At 46.4% G+C, this 16,902-nt stretch overlaps 1 protein-coding gene across 1 annotated transcript in view; it reads left to right on the top strand.

Moving 5' to 3' along the window:
* LOC126412554 (synaptic vesicle glycoprotein 2B) overlaps positions 1–16,902 on the top strand; it is a 556,944-nt gene that overhangs the window by 73,360 nt on the left and 466,682 nt on the right. The window lies entirely within an intron of this gene.

Below are 16,902 nucleotides of genomic sequence, written 5' to 3'. Positions count from 1 at the left end.
TGGCAGTATCTGTATTACTAAACGGATAAACACACCCGGTTCCCAGTACATGTTGTTTGGTAGTATCTTTTTTGAATGATTCAAATGGCTCTGAGCACTATGGGACTTAACTGCTGAGGTCATCAGTCCTCTAGAACTTAGAATTACTTAAACCTAACTAACCTAAGGTTCAAATGGTTCAAATGGCTCTGAGCACTATGGGACTCAACTGCTGAGGTCATTAGTCCCCTAGAACTTAGAACTAGTTAAACCTAACTAACCTAAGGACATCACAAACATCCATGCCCGAGGCAGGATTCGAACCTGCGACCAGAGCGGTCGCACGGTTCCAGACTGTAGTGACTAGAACCGCTCGGCCACTCCGGCCGGCTTGGTAGTATCTGTATTACTAAAGGGATGAAAACATCCGGTTCCCAGTCGCAGGTTGGATATGTAACGACTTCCAGAAGAAACAAAAATTTCATTTTCGGTATGTCATATAATTACTGACCGAATTTAAAAATTTAATATTCTGTCAAAATTTAATATTCTGTCTGTCTCATTAACAAGTATTATCTTAAGTTAATGGTTTAACACGATAAATCACGTACTATACTAATGAACCCTGTACATGTGTGTAGGCACGCTAACTCACGGCGCGCAGAAATATTCAGGCTACACGCATCTACTGTTGGAGACTGAGATGACTAAGCGACTTCCAACAACTTCACACTTCTTTAAAACTTTTTCTCGCTGTCACCTCTCAATAAACGACGAACGAAAAAAAAACTTTATCGCTTACTACATTTTGGACGTACATACAGCATAACTTTAGCCTCAGGCATCACGTTTAATTTATCACTTCTTTACTGCTAACTATTCGTAACACGTGATGCAGACACTACATCTTCATCTACATACGAGTATATACTCTGCTAGCCACCAAGCGGTGTGTGGCGGAGGGCACAATTCGCGCCAAAGTCATATTTCCCCCCCTCTGTTCCACTCGCGGATCGCGCGAGGGAAAAACGACTGTCTGAACGCCTCAGTGCGAGCTCTAATTTCCCTTATCTTCGAAAGATGATCATTACGCGATTTGAAAGTTGGTGGTAATAATATATGCTCTACATCCTCTGCGAAGATCGGATTTCGGAATTTAGTGAGCAGCTCCTTCTGTTTAACACGTCGTCTATCTGCAAGTGTGTCCCACTTTAAACTTTCTACGAGATTTGTAACGCTTTCGCGATGGCTAAATGTACCAGTCACGAATCTTGCCGCTCTTCTTTGGACCTTCTCAATCTCTCGAATCAGACCCAACTGGTAATGGTCCCATACAGACGAACAATACTCCAAGACTGGACGAACTAACGTATTGTAAGCTATTTCCTTTGTTGAAGGACTGCATCCCTTCAGGATCCTACCAATAAACCGCAATCTAGATTCAAATGATTCAAATGGCTCTGAGCACTATTGGACTTAACATCTGTGGTCATCAGTCCCCTAGACTTAGAACTACTTAAACCTAAGGACATCACACACATCCATGCCCGAGGCAGGATTCGAACCTGCGACCGTAGTGGTCTCGTGGTTCCGGACTGAAGCGCCTAGAACCGCTCGGCCACCACGGCCGGCCCGCAATCTAGAGTTCGCCTTACCCGTTACTTGTGTAATCTGATCATTCCATCTGAGATCATTTCGAATAGTCACACCCAGATACTTGACTGATGTTACCGCTTCCAAAGACTGATTATTTATTTTGTACTCATACATTAATGGGGATTTTCGCCTTGTTATACGCAGTAGGTTGCACTTACTAATATTGAGAGATAACTGCCGGTCATTACACCACGCATTTATTTTCTGCAAATCCTCATTCATTTGTTTACAACTTTCGTGTGACACTACTTTCCTGTAGACTACAGCATCATAGGCAAATAGACTAAGGCTGCTGTCAATACCATCAACCAGATCGTTTATGTGAATCGTAAAAAGCAGAGGACCTATTACGCTGCCCTGGGGCACACCTGATATTACTCTTGTTTCTGTTGAAGTCACCCTGTTGATTACATATATCACTGAATGTAGCAGTAAACTTACACTGACGTGACGAAAGTCATGCGACAGCTACGTGTACATATACTGATGGCGTTAGTATCGCATAGTCCGAACCCGGAAGCTGAGTGATCAGTGCGACAGAATGTCACTCCTAAATGCCCGGGTTCGATTCCCGGCTGGGTCGGAAATTTTCTCTGCTCAGGGACTGGGTGTTGTGTTGTCCTAATCATCATCATTTCATCCCCATCTACGCGCAAGTCACCGAAGTGGCGTCAGATCGAAAGACTTGCACCCGGCGAATGGTCTACGTGACGGGAGGCCCTACTCACACGACATTTACATTTAGTATCGCGTATACAAGGTACGAAAGGGCATGCACTGGCAGACCTGTCACTTGCACTCAGGTGATTCCTATGAAAAGGTTTCGAACGTGATTATGACCGCACGATGCAAATTAAAACACTTTGAACGCGTTTTGTAATTGGAGCTAGACGCATAGCACATTCCATTTCAGCTGCCGTTAGCGAATTAAGTATTCCAAGATCCGCAGTGTCATGTGTGTACCGAGAATACCAAACTTTAGACATTACTATCACCACAGGCAACACAACGGCTGACGGCTTCATTTAACGACCGAGAGCAGCGGCGTTTTCGTCGAGTTGTCAGTGCTCACAGACAAGCACACTGCATGAAATAACGGCAGAGATCAACGTAAGACGTACGACTAACGCGTCAGTTAGGGCAGTGCGGTGTAATCTGGCGTTAAAAGCCGTGGCAGTAGAAGACCGATGCTAGTGCCTTTGCTAACAGCGCGACATCACCTGCAGCGCCTCTCCTTAGCTGCATGTCGGTTGGACCCTAGGCGATTGGAAAACAGTGGCATGGTGGGACGAGCTGCGTGATTTCAGTTAGTAAGAGCTGATGGTAGGATTAGATTGTGACGCATATCCCGCAAAGCCCTGGGCACAAGCTGTCAACAAGGCACTCTACAAGGTGCTGGTGGCTCCATAAATGTGTGGGCTGGGTCCTCTCGTCCAACTGAAGCGATCACTGACTGGAAATGTTTGTGTGTGGCTACTTGGAGATCACTTGCAGTGATTCATGGAGTTCGTGTTCCCAAATGACGATAGTACTTTTATGGATGACAACGCGCCATGTAAGACATTGTGGACTATTCGAGCGAATCCTTTTACCAACCAGACTGTCCGATATGGATCCCGTCGAACCCTTCTGGGATTTAACTGGGAGGTCAGTTCGTGCACGGCAACCTGCACCGACAACACCGGGTGGCTGTAGAGACAGCACAGCTCAACGTTTCTGCAGGGGACTTCCCACAACTTGTTCAGTCCATGCCACATCGAATTGGTACACTAAGCTGGGCAAAAGGACGTCCGACAAGACATTATGAGGTGTCTGATGACATCTGTTATCTCAGTGTATAACACTGTACTACACATAGCTTGGGAGATATGACATGATAAAGACTGTGTGTATGAGAAACTACCTTTTCTTAGAATACATTAACTAATTTGGAAAGTGTAGAGGAATGTAGGACGAGGATCGGCTGTCAGGATGAGCTGAATTAAAACTCATCAGAGTTTCCCAAGTGATTTATTATTTCCAGCTACAGTGCCCCCATTCCTCTCAGTCTGCATCACCAGGTCCCACAATGCTGAGGACACCACATTGCTGTCTGTGGAATGCCTTGGTACGGAATGGCTGCCTCAGTGGCCAGTGTAGTGCACTGCTATGTGTCGGTCTTGTATGGCTGCAGAGTTGTAATGATGTCAGGATGTGCTGGCAATAGACTCAGTGGTCTCCATCCCTTCTACCTCAGCCCCGCCTGCTAGGAGTTGCAAGGTGACCCACAGCATGCTTCCTTGCCAGCATGGATAAGATTGCAGTGACAGCAAGCACCTGCGATCTGGCATCCGAATCTGTGGCCCTCGCCTTGGGATGCCTCCAGCATGTGTTGCGAGCCAACAAGACTGCCCGCAGTAGCGAGCTGTGGCATGGCCCACCGCTGGCTGGCTGCAGACCCTGTGTTGGCCTCAGAGGGTGGAACCAGCGACCCGCCGTGGACTTGAACGCTGGCACCCTATCTGCTGCTACGTGTAACCTGTGGTGTGACATGCCCTGCCGTCCAGGAGAGCTGTCACACTTGAATGCGTTTTTAATGAGCCGACGCCTATTTATACGTGTCTGTGGGCCTCTGTTTTGCTAATGCGCTGCTCCTAGTCATGTACTCATAACACCTGGGTTGGTCCAGTGGACCACTTCTGCCAGTAACTTGCGCCATGTATGCTGCTGCGTTTACTCTTTTCAGTGGGTCTACGGCCCTGTGGCCTCCATTCTACTTTGCAACTGCTGGTAGCATAACTTACTGTCAACAGGCCCGTGCCTGGCTGTAGCTTGTGCACTCTGAAATTATGTTGCATTTGTCACCTGCAGGGAAATGATGAGACTGCATGTACTGCCCTCAATGTTTTTCTAGAAATTTAATAGGGCCACCCTAACTGAAAGCCACAACCCAGCAGAGCCACATCATAGCCATTATCATCACACTTGCATGGATGTGTTGTGCCCACCTCTAGCACATCTTCACAGAGGCCTCTTCTATAAGCGTAGGTGCCCCCCAGTGGGGATCCACAAGTCTGGACAGCACCCTATCTTAAACGGTGGTGCTGCTACAAAAGTAATCAGATGTTACTGACTGATGATACAACAGGCCAGTGACGAAATAACTTTTTTAATGAAAGAGCCTTATTCTTGATGCTTTTAGTGTGCTGAATCCTAAGGTGATACCAAAAAGTCATATCATCTATAACTCTTTCTTTTTTTTACAATCAACACCCAATATCTAAACACACACCATATTTGCAACAATGCTCTTTTTACCTGTTTGAATAACACTTTTTTCAATTAATGTTACAAATAAGACATAAGGCAGCAGGGCAAGAGATCGACATTGTTCCACCGTAAACTGGCCAGCAAAAAAGTCTTTGTGTGCAAGAATCCCACGATTCGATAAAAATCTATTACGGAAGGTGATACCATAGGCACTGGAATGTCAGTATGATGGGAGACTACGGCTGGTGTCTTGAGGAGACATACATTAGGAAATTGTCAACAGTCATGCTAAGGTGGCTACGCCTGCCGGAGTGGCCGAGCGGTTCTAGGCGCTACAGTCTAGAAATGCGCGACCGCTACGGCGGCAGGTTCGAATCCTGCCTTGGGCATGGATGTGTGTGATGTCCTTAGGTTAGTTAGGTTTAAGTAGTTCTAAGTTCTAGGAGACTGATGACCTCAGAAGTTAAGTCCCATAGTGCCCAGAGTCATTTGAACCATTTTTTTGAGGTGGCTACACCGGTTTGCGTCAGATCACCGAGATTATGTAAGCATTGTCGGGCACGGGCGGGACTTGTATGGGTGACCGCGTTCGCCGCACGCCCTTTGCCTTTCCGGCAGAGTGGGCAGGAGGGGTGCTGGTTTGAAGTCAGTCCTGTGTCAGTCCAGTGTCCTGGACTAAATTCCAAACCTCTGGCAGTGTTTCTCCAAGTGACGGCATGCGACAATGTTGATGATGCAGACATTAATCTCGGCGTCCCCTTTGGTGCTCTACAGGAGGACCGGGCTGCGTGCCGGCTCCATGTCTCACCCTGCCTCCCCCTCCTGTCACCGTCCCCAACACGAACACGACACTATACTACATGACACACACACACGTACCGGTAAGTTCGTCTATATTGGGCAGACAGACTCACACACACAGCCCTCATACTTCGCGAAGGAAGGGTGCTAGCGTGCGCGAAGGAAAGCGAAAACCTTTCCATTTAAGCGGGTGAATCTCTCTTCGGGGTCTCCCAGGCATTCGTGCCATACGACGTTACTTTTTAAACGGGAAATTCGCCGGAGGAAAAGGTAAAAAGCTTTAAGGAGATGACGATAAGGATATATAAGCCAATGGGCATACAGTCCGTATCGAATAAATAGTTGTTTTCATTCTTATACTTCTGAAACATCTTATGATACTGAGAAATAAAATTACTTTTCATTCTATATACACGTGACCTCTTACGTAGCTGAGTCGTTAGTGCAGATGACTGTCCCGAGAAGGGCCCGGATTCGAGTCCCGGTACTGTCAGGGATTTTTTTTTTCCCTCAGTGGGAGGCCTGGACCGGGGTCCATCCAGCCTCGTGACAACAGCTGAAAAACTGCTCGAATGGAAAAGTAGCGGCACCAGGTCTGCAAGGAAGAAGACTCTTCTCAGACTCCGTCTGAGTGACAGAAAAACCAAGTGATTAAGCTATTACATAACAAACAGAAGTGAAAAATAGCTTCTTTCGTTGCACTGAGGAATACAGGATGTACATAAAGTCCGGGAACACTTTCAATTATGTATTGCACAAGAACTAAACATTGTACATATGTCAGACATGCTCCCCCCGTCGGAGGTTCGAGTCCTCCCTCGGGAATGGGTGTGTGTGTTTCCCTTAGCGTAAGATAGTTTAAGTTAGATTAAGTAGTGCGTAAGCTTAGGGACCGATGACCTCAGCAGTTTGGTCCCATAAGAACTTACAACAAATTTCCAAAATGTCAGACATATTGCATTTTGAAGAGAAACGCTGAAAGTTTTTTTTTATTTTTTTATTTTCTTACAGACATTCGATATGCGAACCATGAGTAACCCAGCAGACGTCAATACGGTAATCGAATTCTTGCCGTACCCGTCCCAGCATGGCATCGTCAACTGTGGCAGTCATTTCCCGTATTCTCTCCCGTAGCTCTGCTACATCACGAGGTAGAAGCGGTACATATTAATGTGTCCCCACAGAAAAAAGTCACACGGAGTGAGATCTGGTGATCGGGGAGGCCATTTCGTGAAACAGCTGTCCCCTTCTGTAGCATGGCCGATCCACTGATCCGGCAGCTTCTTCATATACCCACGAACTTCACGATGAAAATGGGGTGGAGCCCCATCCTGCTGAAAGATGAACGGAGAGTCCGATTGCATTTGAGGCATCATCCATTGCTTGAACATATCCAGGTAGGAATATCGAGTGACAGTGCTCTCGAAAAAGAAGAATGACCCCTACTGATTTCGACGTGACAAGGCACAAAAAAATGTACCTTTGGGGAATCACGCTCAAATTTAATGCATTCGTGTGGATGCTTGGTACTCCAGATGCGAAAGTTGTAACACACTTGTTTTTGTCGAACTCAAACACACAGAAAGGTCGCTCTGCACCTGAACTCGCCATGTGTGCGACTAGCGCTGACTATCGGCAAATTACCAAACTACGCTGTGGCGGTACACTTGAAACAAAACTTTCAGGGTTTCTCTTCTAAATGACATATGTATGATATCTGTACAATGTTTAGTTCTTGTGCAATAAATAATTGAAAGTGTTCCCAGACTTTATGTACAGCTTATATATTTATCACACTTAAAACATAGAAACATATACATCCGCGCAAGCCCCTATGTCTTTCGTGTTCAACTTCGGAACCAACATGTAAGTCGCATGACAGTCGCTGCTATTACGCGCTGTGCCAAGTGAATCTGACGGCCACCGTTTCTATCATTTATGGCTGAAAACAAGCGCTGATTTCATCAGCTGTGCCACCTAGTCTATTAGAATCAGATACTGCACTGGCCAGTAACACTGCAATAGCGGGAAGGGTATCGAATAATTAAATTTTATTTATTTGCCGGCCGCTGTGGTCGAGCGGTTCTAGGCGGTTCAGTCCGGAACCACGCGGCTGCTACGGTCGCAGGTTCGAATCCTGCCTCGGGCATGGAAGTGTTTGATGTTCTTAGGTTAGTTAGGTTTAAGTAGTTCTAAGTCTAGGGCACTGATGGCCTCAAATGTTAAGTCCCATAGTGCTTAGACCCATTTGAACCATTTATTTACTGCGCATCAACATTGAACAGCGAATTTGCTTTCAAAACCTTTTCTTAAGAGTTTACTTTATTTACTAACGGTTCATCATGAACAGTAACACATATAATCACACTGTGTGAGCGTGGAAGTAGTTGCCAGTGGGTAACTGACGAAAACAAATTAAATTTCTTTCAACAAATGGAAATTTTATTCCTACAAGCGCCTTTTTTACTTTTTTAACAGATTTAAAATTATAATCAGAAAGCACCCTTTAAATATCACGTTACCATTTATGCAGAGGCAGAAAGAACAAATTTTGACAGCATGAGCTTTCGGGCTGAGAACCTTGCCGCTCCCCTTTGACACGGCCGTAGTCACGACCGCTCACAACAACCTCCGAAAGACTACACTGGTGCAAATCTGCAACACACCAGAATACTTTAAACTAAAAATTTTAATAACTCACACAAGCACATAAACTATGCACCCTGTAGGAGGGATGTAAATGGTACAAAACACTAACATTAAAAAATTTAACTTGCCCCGAAGGTGAAACTTGATTTAAAAAAAAAAAAAAAAAAAAAACTGAAAACTCTTTCGGTGGAACGGTGGCAACTTTATATAGTAAAATGACCATTTAAACAAAAAACCTATGAAACGCAGTCTTACATAAAATATACAAACATGCTCTACATTACACATATGCCGCCTCTCAAGATGATAGGCAAGATAAAAACATATTTCAGGAACTCAGCCGTTACACTTCAAGCAATAAATTCGTTAACACCGAATCCCACAAACATGACAGGCAGCTATTAACGTACGGCAGATCGACAGACAGACACTAACTGCCTAAGAAATGCGGACGAGGGACAGACGAGCAAGCTGGTGACGAGGGACTGACCAAGAAAGCAAGTAGAATTTAACAAGTAAATGAAACATGAGCAATCACTTAACTTCTAATAAACTGCGATTTCTGGCGAAGGCCTGGCGCAGCACCCCCAAAACGCTCTCCCGAACCGTCCGCTGCCAGCCGCTTCAACGGACGCAAGAAGGCGCGCCGATCTCCCGTCTCACGGCGTCGCAGCTCGCCCCGGCCAGACCGATGTCGTGGGTTGACTCCTGTTGCTCTCGTGTCGGCCGCAAAGCCACTACCCCTCGCTATACGGCGCGGCCCAATGGACTGACGTGGCGACCTCACATGTGCCGACACTCAAGACGGACAAGTCATTTTGTGTCTCAGTGAGCGACCGACCAACCGACCAACCCAACCGTGAGTGACCATTGCCTGAACAAACTCGAGCAGACTGGCGGCCTAACGCATACTAGCACTCCGGACGACAGACAGACACTAACTGCCGCACAAAGGCGAACGAGAGACAGACCAGCAACTGGTGAGGCGAGACTGATCCAGACTCACTCCGACTGGCCAACCGCCGAGCTGATAGCGCCCCTTAAATGCACGTGAACAAGCATCTTTTCCGGTTTCCCACCAGAGGGATACACCAAAGCTGCGATTGCCACAGCGGCGCCACCGCCAGAAACGGAGGGCGACTGCTTCACACTACGCGCTGCGGCGCGTTCTTAAAAACAGCAAATTTTACCACGGCTCAATCATCATATTAAGAAGAATGCGTGATTAAATTTTGTAGGTGATTCGGTGGTATGCAGTGCAGAAATTAAATATACAGGAGTGTCACTTCTGGCAGCAACAGTGGCTGTAAGCCGGCTGGGCGCCAGTTCGAACTGACCTCGGATGACGAATAGGGGTCGATCGAGCACCCTGTATACCGAGGTAGGTCAGGATGGCTCATATAAGAATCGGTCTCCCGTTATTTTGTTGAAAGGTAAAGTCACGGAGACCTCGAAGATAGAGTAACGTAACGGCTACTGTCAAAATCACCGGTGTTGTGTGCCGGGAGGCAGGTGCTGGGCCCATACGATGAAGAACGTAACCTGGCAACGTTCGTTCTCCTACACGGATACGTCCGTCGTCCTGCTGACGCACAGCCGGCAGCACGTGAGGTGGCGGCGCGGTGGCTGCCCTGCTGCCGAGCTGCCGCTCCCACACGTCGCCGCACTTGTTTCGCAGCAAACGAGCGCGTTCCCTGACTGAGGGCACATGTCAAAAATGGTTTAAATGGCTCTGACCACTATGGGACTTAACATCTGAGGTCATCAGTTCCCTAGAACTTAGAACTACTTAAACCTAACTAACCTAAGGACATCACACACATCCATGCCCGAGGCAGGATTCGAACCTGCGACCGTAGCAGTCGCACGGTTCCGGACTGAAGCGCCTAGAACCTCTCGGCCACCGCGGTCGGCGGCACATGTCGTTGCTGAGGGAACGCCGTTACTCTTGCCTACATTGCACGCTTCTGCTGAGTTGCTGATTATGTACTACACTTCGTGCCAGTTTGACGTTTATTCCATGCCGCCTTCGCTGTGTTTGATATTTTAGTGGCCAGCGGCAGACACGGTGTTTCTCAATACCTGCTACAGGCTTCAAGGGGCTGTACAGGGAAATTACTGACACGTGGGACTTAGGGATAGGCAAGAAAAGGTGTGGACGGGGCCTAATCAGTTACCGTTGGTTGCACAGTAAACACATGCACTTCATTTAAGGGAATAATTTTTTTAAAACAATCATTTGCAAAGTAATATTTCAAAGCTAGATCAGAAATTTAAGGATTATGATAGGAACATTAGCATCTCCAAAACGAAACTAATGTCAGTGGGAAAGAGATATAAACGGATTGAGTGCCAAGTAGGAGGCACAAAGTTAGAACAGGTGGGCGGTTTCAAGTACTTAGGGTGCATATTCTCACAGGATGGCAACATAGTGAAAGAACTGGAAGCGAGGTGTAGCAAAGCTAATGCAGTGAGCGCTCACCTACGATCTACTCTCTTCTACAAGAAGGAAGTCAGTACCAAGACTAAGTTATCTGTGTACCGTTCAATCTTTCGACCAATTTTGTTGTATGGGAGTGAAGCCGTGCGGTCTAGGGCGCTGCAGTCACGGACTGTGCAGCTGGTCCCGGCGGAGGTTCAAGTCCTCCCTTGGGCATGGTTGTGTGTGTTTGTCCTTAGGATAATTTAGGTTGAGTAGTGTGTAAGCTTAGGGACTGATGACCTTAGCAGTTAAGTCCCATAAGATTTCACACACTTTTGAACATTTTTTGGAGCGAAAGCTGGGTGGATTCAGGTTACCTTATCAATAAGGTTGAGGTCACGGATATGAAAGTAGCTAGGATGATTGCAGGTACTAGTAGATGGGAACAATGGCAGGAGGGTGTCCACAATGAAGAAATCAAAGAAAAACTGGGAATGAACTCTATAGATGTACGAGGTGCATTCAAGTTCTAAGGTCGCGTTCATTGTCAATATGTCCCAGAGATGGCAGCACCGTACGGCAGGTGGAATTTAACCACCAGCGGCGAGAATGAGAACTGTTTTAAATACTTAAAATGGCGACGTTTTCCTTACTTGAACAGCGTGCAATCATTCGTTTTCTGAATTTGTGTGGTGTGAAACCAATTGAAATTCGTCGACAGTTGCAGGAGACATGTGGTGATGGAGTTATGGATGTGTCGAAAGTGCGTTCGTGGGTGCGACAGTTTAATGAAGGCACAACATCATGTGACAACAAACCGAAGCAACCTCGGGCTCGCACAAGCCAGTGTGACGACATGATCGAGAAAGTGGAGAGAATTGTTTTGGGGGATCGCCGAATGACCGTTGAACAGATCGCCTCCAGAGTTGGCATTTCTGTGCACACAATCCTGCATGACGACCTGAAAATGCGAAAAGTGTCATCCAGGTGGGTGCCAGGAATGCTGACGGACGACCACATGCCTGCCCGTGTGGCATGTTGCCAAGCAATGTTAACGTGCAACGACAGCATGAATGGGACTTTCTTTTCGTCGGTTGTGACAATGGATGAGACGTGGATGCCATTTTTCAATCCAGAAACAAAGCGCCAGTCAGCTCAATGGAAGCACACAGATTCACCGCCACCAAAAAAATTTCGGGTAACCGCCAGTGCTGAAAATATGATGGTGTCCATGTTCTGGGACAGCGAGGGCGTAATCCTTACCCATTGCGTTCCAAAGGGCACTACGGTAACAGGTGCATCCTACGAAAATGTTTTGAAGAACAAATTCCTTCCTGCACTGCAACAAAAACGTCCGGGAAGGGCTGCGCGTGTGCTGTTTCACCAAGACAACGCACCCGCATATCGAGCTAACGTTACGCAACAGTTTCTTCGTGATAACAACTTTGAAGTGATTCCTCATGCTCCCTACTCAACAGACCTGGCTCCTAGTGACTTTCGGCTTTTTCCAACAATGAAAGACACTCTCCGTGGCCGCACATTCATCAGCCGTGCTACTATTGCCTCAGCGATTTTCCAGTGGTCAAATCAGACTCCTAAAGAAGCCTTCGCCGCTGCCATGGAATCATGGCATCAGCGTTGTGAAAAATGTGTACGTCTGCAGGGCGATTACGTCGAGAAGTAACGCCAGTTTCATCGATTTCGGGTGAGTAGTTAATTAGAAAAAAAATCGGAGGCCTTAGAACTTGAATGCACCTCGTAGCAGTCAAGGCGAACAGGCTTAGATGGTGGGGTCATGTTACACGCATGGGAGAAGCAAGGTTACCCAAGAGACTCGTGGGTTCAGCAGTAGGGGGTAGGAGGAGTCGGGGTAGACCAAGGAGAAGGTACCTGGATTCGGTTAAGAACGATTTTGAAGTAATAGGCTTAACATCAGAAGAGGCACCAATCTTAGCACTGAATAGGGGATCATGGAGGAATTTTATAAGGGGGACTATGCTCCAGACTGAACGCTGAAAGGCATAATCAGTCTTAAATGATGATTATGATGATGATGATGAATCATTTTAAAAAATTGACTGTAACACAAGCCACACTGACGGCTGAAGGCCTTATTAAGAAGAATTCAAATTATTTGTCGGCTGGAGGCCACAAGCTATAGGAATAATTTAAACAAAATATTATTTTCAAACAATTGACACAATAAAGCAGGGAGAGATGCACAGACAGTGCTCCAATGATCGACCTGAGGAAAGTCCCTACAGCTACGTAAACGGTGAGACAGCAGCCCAGTGTTATACTCACTTAACAGGATGGCAACTCAAACTAGGGACAGCTTAAATGCCGACTAGCACACTCGCAAAATCCAGCTAAGATGCGATAACCAATACCACAATAGAATAACAGTTGACATTGTCAAAGGACAAGATTTAATGACACAAGTTGGCTCCACAAAATCCTAGTACGCAGACGGGGTTAAGACCAAACTGCCTATTCAAAATCTGACTAGATGCACATGGAACCGCAAAAGACAATTCCACAAATAACTCAAACAATGCTAAAACAATCACTATACAGCAACAAGACGAATTACACGTAGAGATGAACGCTAAGAACACAGAAACGGTCGAAAGACCAGACACACGTCGTGCACTGAGACGAACGACCGAACGACCAACCATCGGTCGTTGCCAGTCAAGTCAGGCAAGGGAAACGTCGGAGTATAAAACCGCCAACTGACAGCTTGATGGGATGAGGTCACTTCGACGGACACACACACACAAGTGAAAGTTCCACTATTCGAATATAACGATCCATTCAACTTAAAATCGCGGACAGACAATGAGCTGTGACACATGTGGGGTGTACAGGAGACCACGGCATGAGCCGTCTTCCGAGTACTAGTCGTCGTGTTCTGTCCCAGGTGATGAAGCCGGCCCTTGTGGCCGAGCGGTTCTAGGCGCTTCAGTGTGGAACCGCGCGACCGTTGCGGTCGCAGGTTCGAATCCTGCCTCGGGCATGGATGTGTATGATGTCCTTAGGTTAGTTAGGTTTAAGTAGTTCTAAGTTCTAGGGGAGTGATGACAACAGATGTTAAGTCCCATAGTGCTCAGAGTCATTTGAACCATTTTGAACCAGGTGATGAAGAAGTAAGCAGACCATAGTGCTCAGAGTCATTTGAACCATTTTGAACCAGGTGATGAAGAAGTAAGCAGAGACTGCGGCGCGCCCGTGCAGCGCAACAGTAAAGAATTCTAGCTCCGAACCTACCAATTTCTCACAACCGGGCGAAAGTGATATGTGATGTCATAATTACAACTTGGATTGCTGACACCTTTCTCTTCTAAATTTCTGTGCGTACTATGAAGCGAGGGATTTGATAGTAATCCCAATATAAACTTATTTTATATCCAAACTATACATTACTGTTATACACTGAGACGATAGAACTCTTGGGATACCTTCAAATGTCCTGTTGCCCGGCTGATCGCAGTGACTCGACGTGGCGTGGACTCAATAAGTCGTTAGAAGTCCTCTGCAGAAATAGTCAGCCGTGCTGCCTCTATAGCTGCCCATAGTTGCGGTAGCGCAGACGGTGCAGGATTTTCTGCACGATCGGCCTCGCGCTTATGTACCATAAATGTTTGATGGGATCACGCCGGGCGATTCGGGTGACCAAATGATTCGCTCCAACTGTCCAGAATAGCCGCGCGGAATTAGCCGAGCAGTCTAGGCGCTGCAGTCATGGACTGTGCGGCTGGTCCCGGCGGAGGTTCGAGTCCTCCCCCGGGCATGGGTGTCTGTGTTTGCCCTTAGGATAATTTAGGTTAAGTAGTGTGCAAGCTTAGGGACTGATGACCTTAGCGGTCAAGTCCCCTAAGATTTCACACACATTTGAACATTTGTCCAGAATGTTCTTCAAACCAATCGCAGACAGTTGTGGCCCGGTGACATGGCGCATTGTGATGGGAAATGAAGTCCGCGACTGGCTGCAAATGGTCTCCAAGTAGACGAACGTAACTATTTCCAGTCAATGATCGTTCCGAGCCCACACCATTATGGAGCCACCATCAGCTTGCATACTGCCTTGTTGACCTGTCCATGGCTTCATTGGACCTGTGCCACAATGGAACCTTGCCATCAGCTCTTACCAACTGAAATAGGGACTCGTCTGACTAGACCACGGTTTTCCAATCGTTTTGCATTCAACCGATATGGCCACGAGGACAGGAGAGGCGCTGCAGGCGATGTCGTGCTGTTAGCAAAGGTATCCGCGTCAGTCGTCTGCTGCCAAATTTCACCGCACTGTCCTAACGGAGAAGTTCGTCGTACTTCCCACGTTCATTTCTGCGCTTATTTCACGCAGTATTGCTAGTTTGTTAGCGCTGACACCTCTAGGCGAACGCCATTGCTCTCGGTCGTTAAGTGAAGACTGCCGGCCACAGAGTTGTCCGTGATGAGAGGTAATAACTCAAATTTGGTATTATCGTCACACTCTTGACACTGTGGATCTCAGAATATTGAATTCCCAAGCGATTTCCGAAATGGGATGTCCTATGCGTCTAGTCCGACTACTACTCCGCATTCAAACTGTGTTAATTCATTTCGTGCGGCCACAATCACGACGGAAACCTTTCCACAGTAATCACCTGAGCACAGCTCTGCCACTGCACTGCTCTTCTATACCTTGTGCAGGCGATACTACCGCCATCAGTATATGAGCATTTCGCTATCGCATGACTTTTTTTAGGAATCTGGAATAGGAATTATGAGACACCATGACTAAATCACAGCGTACCGGTGGCTCATTAGTAAAGTGACAGGCTACAAACGCGACGATTGTAGATTCGGTCCCCTGTCGCTCTTAGGATACATTCTGTCACTTCATTCACCTCTGGCAACGTTTGCCAATGTGAGAAATCCCCAGTTAGAGTCTGGTAAGGACTTCACGTTAAACTGCAGGTCGCTCTGTAACTGCCTAGGTAAATTCGCAGGAAGTCAAGGGCGTACCTTGTCCAATAGGGCACCGCCTAGTAAAGCACTGTGGTGTCGAAACGGACACTTGTGGATTGGTTACACTTTTACTTGTTTCCTTCATAAACCACTACAAAAATGGTTCAAATGGCTCTGAACACTATGGGACTCAACTGCTGTGGTCATCAGTCCCCTAGAACTTAGAACTACTTAAACCTAACTAACCTAAGGACATCACACACATCCATGCCCGAGGCAGGATTCGAACCTGCGACCGCAGCGGTCGTGCGGATCCAGACTGTAGCGCCTAGAACCGCTCGGCCACTCCGGCCGGCTAAACCACTACAGGCAACATAACATCTGTCAAGTTCTTAGTACGTAGTGTAATAATTATCGTTTTAATAGTCGGTCAGGTAAAGTCATAACAAGCAGTCCCCTTTTCTGCTACACTACTGTTACCTTTTCATGCAAGTCTGGTAGATTACGCATCAGTTGCGTAGGAAGCACTTCGCTGTCAGGCGATTGCCCGAAAATAAATGTAGTATGTTTTTACTCTATTATCATAAATGACGTAGGTATGCTTTTATTTATCACGTCCTGTTTTTACACAAGACAGGCATTTACGTTATATGACTTACTAAATCCAGAAAAGCTACTGAAACAACATGTAGACACGAAGCAGAATAAATACTGCATAAAAATTCACCATGGTAATCAAAAAGCCTTTTCTGAAATTGTTACAATAAAGAAAAACTAAATTTATTCCACAAACCACTCATAAACTGATAAACACGTCGATAGTAAAGGAGTTTTGCTATTTGGGGAGCAAAATAACTGATGATGGTCGAAGTAGAGGGGATATAAAATGTAGACTGGCAATGGCAATGAAACGAGTATAGATTTAAGTGTCAGGAAGTCGTTTCTGAAAGTATCTGTATAGAGTGTAGCCATGTATGGAAGTGAAACATGGACGATAAATAGTTTAGACAATAATATAATAGAAGCTTTCGAAATGTGGTGCTACAGAAGAATGCTTAAGAATAGGTGGGTAGATCACATAACTAACGAGGGGGTATTGAATAGAATTGGGGAGAAGAGGAGTTTGTGGCACAACTTGACAATACGAAGAGACCGGTTGGTAGGACATGTTCTGAAGCATCAAGGGATCACAA

This window comes from Schistocerca serialis, chromosome 7 (genome assembly GCF_023864345.2).
Source record: "Schistocerca serialis cubense isolate TAMUIC-IGC-003099 chromosome 7, iqSchSeri2.2, whole genome shotgun sequence".
Classification (NCBI taxonomy): Eukaryota; Metazoa; Arthropoda; class Insecta; order Orthoptera; family Acrididae; genus Schistocerca; species Schistocerca serialis.
This window is presented reverse-complemented; position numbering and strand designations above follow the sequence as displayed.